This window comes from Panulirus ornatus, chromosome 30 (assembly GCF_036320965.1).
Source record: "Panulirus ornatus isolate Po-2019 chromosome 30, ASM3632096v1, whole genome shotgun sequence".
Classification (NCBI taxonomy): Eukaryota; Metazoa; Arthropoda; class Malacostraca; order Decapoda; family Palinuridae; genus Panulirus; species Panulirus ornatus.
The window spans coordinates 14,509,097-14,521,621 of record NC_092253.1 but is presented as its reverse complement, the minus strand read 5'-3'; the positions used below and the strand labels follow the sequence as shown (position 1 = coordinate 14,521,621).

General features: G+C 43.3%; 1 protein-coding gene and 1 pseudogene across 1 annotated transcript in view; one reads left to right on the top strand and one right to left on the bottom strand.

Annotated features, from left to right (window-relative positions):
• Nucleotides 1-12,525, bottom strand: part of LOC139758422 (uncharacterized) — a 479,160-nt gene that overhangs the window by 448,701 nt on the left and 17,934 nt on the right. The window lies entirely within an intron of this gene.
• Nucleotides 6,296-7,772, top strand: LOC139758245 (uncharacterized; annotated as a pseudogene).

Sequence of the window (12,525 nt, the reverse complement as noted above, 5' to 3'; positions counted from 1 at the left end):
GAGCAGGTATGGCGATGTTTTGCATGATAATACGACTACAAGCGAGAAGTGCAAACATCACGTCTGGCTTAATAGATGACACAGTTCCTCACATCTGCCAACATACTGCATTTCTGTCTATCTGACAACATATGGCATTACTGTCTATCTGCCCCTATATTACATTACCCTCTATCTACCACCATATTACATTACCATCTATCCTTGCTTCGTGATCTTCATCACATGTCCTGGATCCTTTTAAGTGTTTCTCTGACTGTCCCAGGCATGTGTCCTATCCCTCCTGCCTGACTACACACACACACACGCACACACACACACACACACACACACACACACACACACACACACAAGAGTCGTTCTAGCTTCCTTGTTGGGCTAGTCACACACCTTTGCCCAATCCATTTCCTGAGCGTTTTATTATCATTCCCAGGAACTTAAGGAGTGACACTTGACAGCCACTGAAGTGCTGGCTGGCCTCACTGCTCAGCCGTCACTCAGCCTCCCTGGCTCCCTACCGAGCACTACCTACCACACACACAGAGAGAGAGAGAGAGAGAGAGAGAGAGAGAGAGAGAGAGAGAGAGAGAGAGAGAGAGAGAGAGAGAGAGAGAGAGAGAGAGAGAGAGAGAGTCAAATATTTCGTGAGCGATTCTGAGAAGGCTCGGGTGGGCTGGTGTCCAACGAAGGGGGTGAGGGAAGGGAGGCACTGATAACAGGGAGATAGATCACGTTCTATTGTTAGCACCTCAAGCCACACCTTCCCTCTCCTCCACTCCCCAGCTGGCTGTACGTGGTGCCTTGTTGAGGCTGGTATGACCACTTGTCCTGTGTCTGGTGCTTGTGTCTGGTGCTTGTGTCTGGTGCTTGTGACTGGTGCTTGTGTCTGGTGCTTGTGTGTGATGCTTGTGTGTGTTGCTTGTGTCTGGTGCTTGTGTCTGGTGCTTGTGTCTGGTGCTTGTGTCTGGTGCTTGTGACTGGTGCTTGTGTCTGGTGCTTGTGTGTGATGCTTGTGTGTGTTGCTTGTGTCTGGTGCTTGTGTCTGGTGCTTGTGTGTGTTGCTTGTGTCTGGTGCTTGTGTCTGGTGCTTGTGTCTGGTGCTTGTGTCTGGTGCTTGTGACTGGTGCTTGTGTCTGGTGCTTGTGTGTGATGCTTGTGTCTGGTGCTTGTGTGTGATGCTTGTGTGTGTGCTTGTGTCTGGTGCTTGTGTCTGGTGCTTGTGTCTGGTGCTTGTGTGTGATGCTTGTGTGTGTTGCTTGTGTCTGGTGCTTGTGTCTGGTGCTTGTGTCTGGTGCTTGTGTGTGATGCTTGTGTCTGGTGCTTGTGTCTGGTGCTTGTGTGTGTGCTTGTGTCTGGTGCTTGTGTCTGGTGCTTGTGTCTGGTGCTTGTGTGTGTTGCTTGTGTCTGGTGCTTGTGTGTGATGCTTGTGTCTGGTGCTTGTGTCTGGTGCTTGTGACTGGTGCTTGTGTGTGATGCTTGTGTCTGGTGCTTGTGTCTGGTGCTTGTGTGTGATGCTTGTGTCTGGTGCTTGTGTCTGGTGCTTGTGTGTGTTGCTTGTGTCTGGTGCTTGTGTCTGGTGCTTGTGTGTGTTGCTTGTGTCTGGTGCTTGTGTCTGGTGCTTGTGTGTGTTGCTTGTGTCTGGTGCTTGTGTGTGATGCTTGTGTCTGGTGCTTGTGTCTGGTGCTTGTGTCTGGTGCTTGTGTGTGTTGCTTGTGTCTGGTGCTTGTGTGTTGATGCTTGTGTCTGGTGCTTGTGTCTGGTGCTTGTGTCTGGTGCTTGTGTCTGGTGCTTGTGTCTGGTGCTTGTGTCTGGTGCTTGTGTGTGTTGCTTGTGTCTGGTGCTTGTGTCTGGTGCTTGTGTGTGATGCTTGTGTCTGGTGCTTGTGTCTGGTGCTTGTGTCTGGTGCTTGTGACTGGTGCTTGTGTGTGATGCTTGTGTGTGTTGCTTGTGTCTGGTGCTTGTGTCTGGTGCTTGTGTCTGGTGCTTGTGTGTGTTGCTTGTGTCTGGTGCTTGTGTCTGGTGCTTGTGTGTGGTGCTTGTGTCTGGTGCTTGTGTGTGGTGCTTGTGTGTGTTGCTTGTGTCTGGTGCTTGTGTGTGTTGCTTGTGCCTGGTGCTTGTGTCTGGTGCTTGTGTGTGATGCTTGTGTCTGGTGCTTGTGTCTGGTGCTTGTGTCTGGTGCTTGTGTCTGATGCTTGTGTGTGGTGCTTGTGTCTGGTGCTTGTTCTGGTGCTTGTGTCTGGTGCTTGTGTGTGCTGCTTGTGTCTGGTGCTTGTGTCTGGTGCTTGGTGTGCTTGTGTCTGGTGCTTGTGTCTGGTGCTCTGTGTGTGATGCTTGTGTGATGCTTGTGTCTGGTGCTTGTGTCTGGTGCTTGTGTCTGGTGCTTGTGTCTGGTGCTTGTGTCTGGTGCTTGTGTCTGGTGCTTGTGTGTGGTGCTTGTGTCTGGTGCTTGTGTCTGGTGCTTGTGTGTGATGCTTGTGTCTGGTGCTTGTGTGTGGTGCTTGTGTCTGGTGCTTGTGTCTGGTGCTTGTGTGTGATGCTTGTGTCTGGTGCTTGTGTGTGATGCTTGTGTCTGGTGCTTGTGTCTGATGCTTGTGTCTGATGCTTGTGTGGTGCTTGTGTCTGGTGCTTGTGTCTGGTGCTTGTGTGTGGTGCTTGTGTCTGGTGCTTGGTCTGGTGCTTGTGTCTGGTGCTTGTGTGTGGTGCTTGTGTCTGGTGCTTGTGTCTGGTGCTTGTGTGTGATGCTTGTGTCTGGTGCTTGTGTCTGGTGCTTGTGTGTGATGCTTGTGTCTGGTGCTTGTGTGTGGTGCTTGTGTCTGGTGCTTGTGTCTGGTGCTTGTGTGTGATGCTTGTGTCTGGTGCTTGTGTGTGATGCTTGTGTCTGGTGCTTGTGTCTGGTGCTTGTGTCTGGTGCTTGTGACTGGTGCTTGTGTCTGGTGCTTGTGTCTGGTGCTTGTGTCTGGTGCTTGTGTCTGGTGCTTGTGTGTGATGCTTGTGTGTGGTGCTTGTGTCTGGTGCTTGTGTCTGGTGCTTGTGTGTGTTGCTTGTGTCTGGTGCTTGTGTCTGGTGCTTGTGTCTGGTGCTTGTGTCTGGTGCTTGTGTGTGTTGCTTGTGTCTGGTGCTTGTGTGTGTTGCTTGTGTCTGGTGCTTGTGTCTGGTGCTTGTGTCATTGTGTTTGTGTCTTGTGTTTGAGTCATATGCTTTGCTCAAGTGCCTTGTGCTTGTATGATGCTTGTGTTTGTATTTCCTGTGTGTCTTGTGCTTGTTTCTTGTACGCGGCATAAAACACCATGAAGGAGATATGGAAGACGAATAGAGATGGAACAATCCAAGACGAAAAGATAAGAAAAGATAAAGAAAAGATAAGAAAAGATAAGAAATGTATGGTAAGTAATTGCACGTGTTTCGTCGCCTTTGCACGTGTTGTGAGTGATCGGTTCTCCCCGCCGCGTAGTGAGGGCGCTCGCTGCAGATGGCGAGAACGGGACACAGGTGAGAGGGAGGTGGGGAAGGAGGGAGTCAATCAATGACTCAATTTTTCAGTGACATTTCAAGGAGGATTTAATGTGTGTTCCGTCCTTACCGTCTTCCCGTCATGCATTTTTTAAACGATTTTTACATTTACGTTGTTATCTTTTAAAGGATTATATTATATTATATTGTATTATACTTTGTCGCTGTCTCCCGCGTTAGCGAGGTAGCGCAACGAAATAGACGAAAGAAATGGCCCAACCCACCCACATGCACATGTATATATTTACGTTATTCAGTAAAGGATTTTTTCCATTTACGTTGTTATTTTTTAAAGAATTTTTACATTTACGTTATTTTTTAAGGGACTTTTACATTTAAGTTGTCATTTTTTTAAGAATTTTATACTAACGTTATAACGTTATAACGTTATAAAATCTATAAGATTTTATACTGACGTTATTTTTCAAAGGATTTTTCCACTTACGTTGTCATTTCATTGTGTAAATGATTCTTCGAAGCAGTTTCTTTACGATTAGTTCTTAACGGTACTTTAATGGCCAAACGACGTTGTTAGGACAAAAAAAAGAGTTGATTCTTTTCTTTATCACAACAGTGACTCAGGTATTTCTCAGAAATAAAGTCCAGAGTGTGGGGAAGTGTGGGGGGAGTGTGGGGAAGTGTGGGGACGTGTGGGGAAGTGTGGGTGGAGTGTGGGGAAGCGATGATGAAAATTAGATCTGAATCATTGACCTAAGTTGGCAGTTGTTACCATTCGTTGGTTTTTCTTCATCCTCATGAGTTGTGGCAGCGGCCTACATGTGCCTCCAGAACCTAGCGCGACACACTGAGTTGTGGCAGCGGCCTACATGTGCCTCCAGAACTTAGCGCGACACACTGAGTTGTGGCAGCGGCCTACATGTGCCTCCAGAACCTAGCGCGACACACTGAGTTGTGGCAGCGGCCTACATGTGCCTCCAGAACTTAGCGCGACACACTGAGTTGTGGCAGCGGCCTACATGTGCCTCCAGAACCTAGCGCGACACACTGAGTTGTGGCAGCGGCCTACATGTGCCTCCAGAACTTAGCGCGACACACTGAGTTGTGGCAGCGGCCTACATGTGCCTCCAGAACCTAGCGCGACACACTGAGTTGTGGCAGCGGCCTACATGTGCCTCCAGAACCTAGCGCGACACACTGAGTTGTGGCAGCAGCCTACATGTGCCTCCAGAACTTAGCGCGACACACAGGTCTCGCTCGAACCAAACCTGACCTAAAGTATCCAAGCTAAATACTGTTACTAAGATGTTCTAGGTTAGGTTAGGTTAGGTTAGGTTAGGTTTGGTGGCGTTATAATGGTCGAAGCACAGTGCTTGTGCTGTTGCTTGCCAGTACAGTAACACCATATAGGCCAGACTGGAGAAACCTATCATGGAGAGATGTGATTGGCACCGTCATGCTGTACGCAGGGATGACCACAACAATGCGATCGTTAAACATTATCATGAAATGGATCGTTCCATACATCTTGAAACTAACCGTCATTTCATACCCCTCTGCTGATTATGCCACACGCAACATCACTGAATCTGTCTTAACTGCTAATACTAAGAACTTTAATTTGTCCACAGGGAAATTTCAAAGCCCATCTTAGCATTAACCAAATCATAATGAGAGAATTGACTACACACGAAAACATGAAAAATGTTGTTAAGACACATCCAGTTACCCAGGTCAACCCCTGCTACCTGACCCCCCTTAATCATTTTCCCTTACAACGTTTACGGCAAGACAAAGTCTATAATAATTAGTGTTGAACGACGGAAAACAAGTGTGATGTTGGGATTTAAATAACTTTGTTAAGTACTGGCACCTGATGAAGTGAATTGTCCCCACGAAACATGTCGTGCCACATGTATAGAAAAATTACATGTTAAACTAAATTGTATGAACTACTGAAGTGCGATTTCACCTTCATACTATCATCACGGACTAGTGTGATTAACATATCTATCTATCTATCTATCTATCTATATATCTATATATATATATATATATATATATATATATATATATATATATATATATATATATATATATATGAAGTACTATACGTTTCAGCGGCGGACAAACGCTGGTTTTCACACATCTCTGCTAAACGACTGGTTGTATCATTATGATATTACAGCACACTATCCTTAACACCCGGACCTAATTCATGGCTGACATACCACATTGCTATATGTGTTATGTGAGGAGTTTACTGAGTGATATTAAGCCTACGACAGTCATCATATCGAAGGCGTTATCGGACGAGTGTGGGGTACTCGTCTAACCCTCCCTCACCACCTCGAACACCCCAATATCGCAGTACCTCCCTCCCCATTTCCGTCCTCACCCCCAAATTTCCACCATCCATTGTCTATTTTTGATTTTGTCGTATTCTAATTACGTACATAAATAATAGGTATGACATTATGTATATACGTATCATATATTAGTAATAATATGTAATACAGTTAGTGTGTGTGGACGTGAAAACCAGAGTGCGTCAAACGACCATGAAAGCAACAGGTAATCCCGTTGTTAATAACCGACGTGTCGACGGCGACCAGAAGGATGAAGTCAGTTTTGGTTTGGGACAACCAAATGAAATTGTTTATGGGCACTTCATGTGTTCTTTACGTTTTCAAATAAGAAATATATGCCTTAATGTAATATCCACAGTCCCCCATATCTCCTCCTTCTCTCTGAGGTACGGGGTACCCCCATCCCGAGGCTACAACCCTAGCGACTGCCGAGGCGCGCGCGGTCATCATCACCAACAATGTTGTCCTTCTGCCTCCTTGCATGCAGGACAGCGTTTGTTCTTCGTCTCGTCACGTTGTACAAACGTGAATGCACCCGCGGCAGAACGTACATAAGTTTGACTAGGTGCGTAGACAATATATTCTGGTTCGAACATACATCTTTCCATTCATATACATATGATATATGAAAGTAAAGCAGACTGTATTGTGTCGCAATGTCATATTGATTATCATAGTGAGGTGAGACGAAATGTGTAACATAACATTACTTTTTATGCACACAGACCTTACGAGCGAGTGGCGCACATCGTGGGCATGACTGTGTCAAGAGTGAGGGGCATAGTCAACACCACCACCACAGCCTCCCCTTCCACACCGGCATCACCAACACCTACATTGGCTGTTTGTGATAACTTTACTATCCGTGCAATACGGCGCCACATCCACAAGAAGTTTTCGGAAGAACTATAACACTGAGAGTCATACCAGCCGACCTGAAAACACATGGTATCCTCCCGGAGGATACTTCTGACACAACAGTTTGGTGGATCCTGCACACCATGGGATTTCAATACAGACTGTCACAGCGAAAGATGTATGTAAGGAGGGAATCGCTGGACGCTGTGTGTCGTCGGATTGACTCTCTCCGGGCTCTACAGCGCCACCGAGAGGAGGGAAGGAAGGTGGTATATGTGGATGAGACGTGGTTTACCACCAGGATGGGCCACAGTAGGGAGTAGGTAGATACCACACAGGCTCCAAGCAACACCACGTACAGTCGTCAGGTACCACCACCTGGTGAAGGGGAGCGATTTGTAGTGGTCGCAGGTGGCACGGACGAAGGCTTTGTTGACTGCTCATACCTGTGCTACCCAGCCAAGACCAACCAGGGTGATTATCATGGAGAAATGAATGCCGAACTGTTCCTGCGATGGCTAACAACGCAGCTCCTTCTGTCACTTCCAGAGCCATCGGTACTTGTGCTACACAATGCACCATACCACAGCCAGCTGACGGAGGAGAGTCGATGCCCTACCACAGCCACCAGGAAGGCGGACTTCATCAGGTGGCTGGAGCAGCGCAAGATTTCCATCCCACCTGCTGCTGCTACTCGCCCTGAGCTGCTGGTCCTCTGCCAGCAGAACCGTCCACAGCCCCAGTATAAGATCGACAACACCATCCGTATGTGGGGCCACCAGGTCATACGGTTGCCACCCCGAGCTCAGCGCCATCGAGCAAGTATGGGGAGTTATGAAGCGTCATGTGCGCTCCACACTCCAGCGGTTAACCCGGACGGACCTAAAGGCAAGATTGGAAGAAGCCAGGCAATTCGTACACAAGGACGTGTGGGTGGGAGCTGTTCAGCACTCCCGTAAACTTGAAGAAGAATACTGGAGGACTGACAACATACACGAGGGAGTCGAACCCGTTATTATTAACATCGCTAGTGATGATGAAGACGATGACGTTTTCTTTGATAGTGATTACGACTAAAGTTGGTTTTCTCATGTCATCATTTTATTCCTACAATATTATATATATATATATATATATATATATATATATATATATATATATATATATATATATATATATATAAATATATATATATATATATATATGTATATATATATATATATATATATATATATATATATATATATATATATATATATATATATATATATAAATATATATATATATATATATATATTTTTTTTTTTTTTTTTTTTTTTGCTTTGTCGCTGTCTCCCGCGTTTGCGAGGTAGCGCAAAGAAACAGACGAAAGAAATGGCCCCCCCCCATACACATGCCTTGATTCAACCCACTGACAGCACGTCAACCCCGGTATACCACATCGCTCCAATTCACTCTATTCTTTGCCCTCCTTTCACCCTCCTGCATGTTCAGGCCCCGATCACACAAAATCTTTTTCACTCCATCTTTCCACCTCCAATTTGGTCTCCCTCTTCTCCTCGTTCCCTCCACCTCCGACACATATATCCTCTTGGTCAATCTTTCCTCACTCATTCTCTCCATGTGACCAAACCATTTCAAAACACCCTCTTCTGCTCTCTCAACCACGCTCTTTTTATTTCCACACATCTCTCTTACCCTTACGTTACTTACTCGATCAAACCACCTCACACCACACATTGTCCTCAAACATCTCATTTCCAGCACATCCATCCTCCTGCGCACCACTCTCTCCATAGCCCACGCCTCGCAACCATACAACATTGTTGGAACCACTATTCCTTCAAACATATATATATATATATATATATATATATATATATATATATATAGAGAGAGAGAGAGAGAGAGAGAGAGAGAGGGGGGGCGAATATATATGCAGATTATAATTTCGTGATAATATAGATATGAAAGAGACCAGTCAACAAACTGACAGTATATTAACTGGACCAGGTTAACAGTTTATGATGGGTAGGTACACAGTATGTACTAATAACAACAATAACATTTCCTAGAAGGTCCAGAGCACAGGTAATGGCAGTACATCGTGTTCACTTGGTCGACCATAAGGACTGCAAAATCGACCTTCTACATAGTACATGTATGTAAATACGCTGTTGTACAGTAATTATCAACGTGAAATACGTCTTGCGTCTATGGAATTGTATCATACTGAGTTAGTTGATAATCATTCCTATACATATGCACGTACATAACGTTCTATTATAACTGTATACTAAAGTTATGGGAAAATAGGGAGGGGCACAAGGTTGGGTGAGGAGGAGTTAAGGGGAGAAGAGGAGGGATAACGAGGGCGAGAAGGGGGGAATTGGGAGGGTGTTGGTGGGGAGCCCCACACTTTCCTTCGAAAGCGTCAATATGACTACTCGGTTTTGTTTTGTTTTTTCACGAGTAAACTCCTCACATAACACATATAGCAATGCGGTATGTCAGCCATACATTTGGCTGACATAGTGTGCTGAAATATCATAATGATGCAATGAATCGTTTACGAGATATTTGCGAAAAACAGTGTTTGTCCGTCGCTGAAACGTATAGTAAGTGCATACGAACGCGCACCTTCATAGAACATACAAACTTCCAACAGCCAGGATCAAACCCGGGACCTCAGTACAACAGGCAGGAGCGCGGAGCGCTACCGCTAGACTAAGATCACTCCTTAATAGGAAAATGACGATTCGAATTCTATGTACTCGAATACCCTTAGGGGCGATCATAGCCTAGCGGTAGCGCTCCCGCCTGTTGCACAGGGTTCCCGGGTTCGATCCTGGCTGTTGAAGGTTTGTATGATATATATATATATATATATATATATATCAATTTTCAGATTTTGAAAAGGATCATAAAGATATAGATCTGTGAATTACTACGTTACTGATAGCAAAAAATATAGAGTCCGTAATGACCAGATATACAGTGGCGGTACAGATCACTTTATCTGCAGACCTACCCCCCTCCCCCCTCCCCCACCCAAACCCCTCGCCCCCTCGTCTTTTACACAGTGAACTGAGAACACAATTGCATTTTCAGGGTTACAATCCAGTCACAACCATAACTATCGCTTGATCACCGGGGTCAGGTATTGCCCTGTGATTACGGCATGTTCATAATGTCTGCCGGAGGATCACAGGAAGATGTACTGAGGTCGTTAAAACTTAAATTACTACTGACATTTTGCATGTTCAGTCGCTGCTTCGTGTCCATTTAATGTCGTCCATCTTTGTCAACGTAAAGACCCAAATGATAATGTCGGGTGTATACGTACTGGCCTTTTCTTAAATCGTCTGTCCCGGTATCTTCTCACACAAGCTGACTCACTTTCGCATACTCTTTCCATCCATATAATCTCTTCCCTTTTCTCTAGTAGGTACTACAAAATTTCATTCTTGCATCCAGCAAAAATAGATTAGACATCCCACCAGCTGCCCGTCTCAGCACATTCTCATCTAAAAGTGTCTCCCTCGGCAAACCTGTCATTCGGTACATAATCCGACTAATTTCCCTTGACCTCCATCCTTACTCACCCACGTATACTTTGTTCTAAACCACGTATTGCCAATCACTAGTCCTTTTCCATCATAGAGATCCACCATTATCATCCCCAGTGGGTACACCCTTGTTCCTCAACTATGCCCTCAACTGTCAAATCACTCACTCTTGCATTCAGATCACCCATAACTGATATTCATCCGTTCCATCAAAAAACTAAAGATGTAGTCACTCACCTCCTCCCAAAACATTCGCCTCTCTTCCTCACTCCTCTCGCCCCCAGGTACATAATTACTAACCCCTCATAAACCACTTCCAATTTGACCCACATCAGTCTGAGATCTATTTCCTTACACTTTTTCACACACTCTCCTACAACTCCTGCTACGACAGAGGAGCCACGCATTCCTTTTTCCCTTGCCTTCACACTGACGCCAGTGTTTACCCCAAAGACATTACATGACATTGCATGACGCAAAAGGTGACTAAGGGGAGGGAAGGAGCGCACCGCGCCCTTCCTCTACCATTACTTTTTACGTGAGGGAACAGAGGAAGGAACCAATCGAGAATTTCCTCCAAAGGCTTTGACGTGTGGTCCTGGCGCTGCTTTGCAGACTGATAAGATAGCAGGACTAATGAAGACATTCTGTTGAAAATAGCCAGATAGCTGCTTTTGTTTTCGATCACTTTCTTTCCGAATATTTCATCTCGTCTTACAGCTGTTTATATACGGGTTGGGAGGATGTGTAAAATACCTCCAAGGGTTATTTCAAAGTTTCGATTTCAGTCCATCCAATCATTGTCGAGAGTGTGTGGAGAGGTGGGTAGAACAGATAATAGTGAGTGAGGGCGGGTGGCTGGGTGTGTGTGTAGTGTGATCTGTGCATGATGCGCTACGTAACACAGCTGAGAAAACCTTGTGCTTGGCTGGGTGGATCTAGCAGAGTGTGTGTACGAATGCGTGCATCAATGTGCAACATTCCTCTTCTCTTTATTATCATTATTGTCATCATTATCATAATCATTATCAATATTGTTACTTTCATTATTATTATTATCATTACTATTATTATTATTATTATTAATATTATTATTATCATTATTATTATTATCATTATTATTATTATTATTATTATTATTATTATTATTATTATTATCATTATCATTATTATTATTATTATTATCATTATTATTATTATTATTGTTAATATTATCATTATTATTATTATTATTATTATTATTATTATTATTATTATTATTATTATCATTATCATTATTATTATTATTATTATCATTATTATCATTATTATTATTATCATTATCATTATTATCATTTTCATTACTATTATCATTATCATCATTATTATTAATATTATTATTATCATTATTATTATTATTATTATTATTATTATTATTATTATTATTATTATTATTACTATTATTATTATCATTATTATCATTATCATTATTATTATCATTGAATTATTATCATTATCATTATCATTTTCATTACTATTATATCATCAGTATTATTATTATTATCATTAACATTGGCAGTAGTAGTATCAGTAGTAGTAGTAGTGGCAGTAGTAACAGTATTACTTTACAAGACACTATAATAATGTCCAGTTTGAAATCATACAATATCCTTATCATTATTATCAATACTATTATTGTTGTTATCGTAAGATAACTATGGTTATTCTGTCATTATTTTGGGTATCAGTAAAGACTCTTATTTATCATCATTATTATTACTTTTATTTTTGGCAGCATTACCAGCGTTAGCATAATATTGATTGCTTCTTGTGCTATTGTTAGCACAGTCATTATTTTCTTGGCAATTCTGATCCTGTTTATATAATCTGTTTACTTCCTCTTCATAGTAATTGTTATCGCGTGTGTCTCTTGTTTGCCTTGTGTGTACAGCATACTACTCGTCAGGTGATCCTAGTCCCTTGTTTGCTAGGACTTTGTTTACTTGTGCTTTACTTTGTTTACTTGTGCTGCTTCGTTTGTGTGTATGTGTTATGTATCTTCCCTCGTTTGATAGACAGTTGTTTGTTTGTGTTCTTTTGTTGACGTGTATAGCAAACCTTGTTGACTTGTCCCTTGTTTGTCATGTATCGTAGCCTTAGATGTTTACTCTCCAGTGTTTTGTTTCATGGGATCTGTCTTTTGTCCTTCAGTCTTGTTTATTCGCCTCTTGCCCACTAAGAAACGGACTAATGATAGAATACGCAGGGGAATGGAGCGAAAT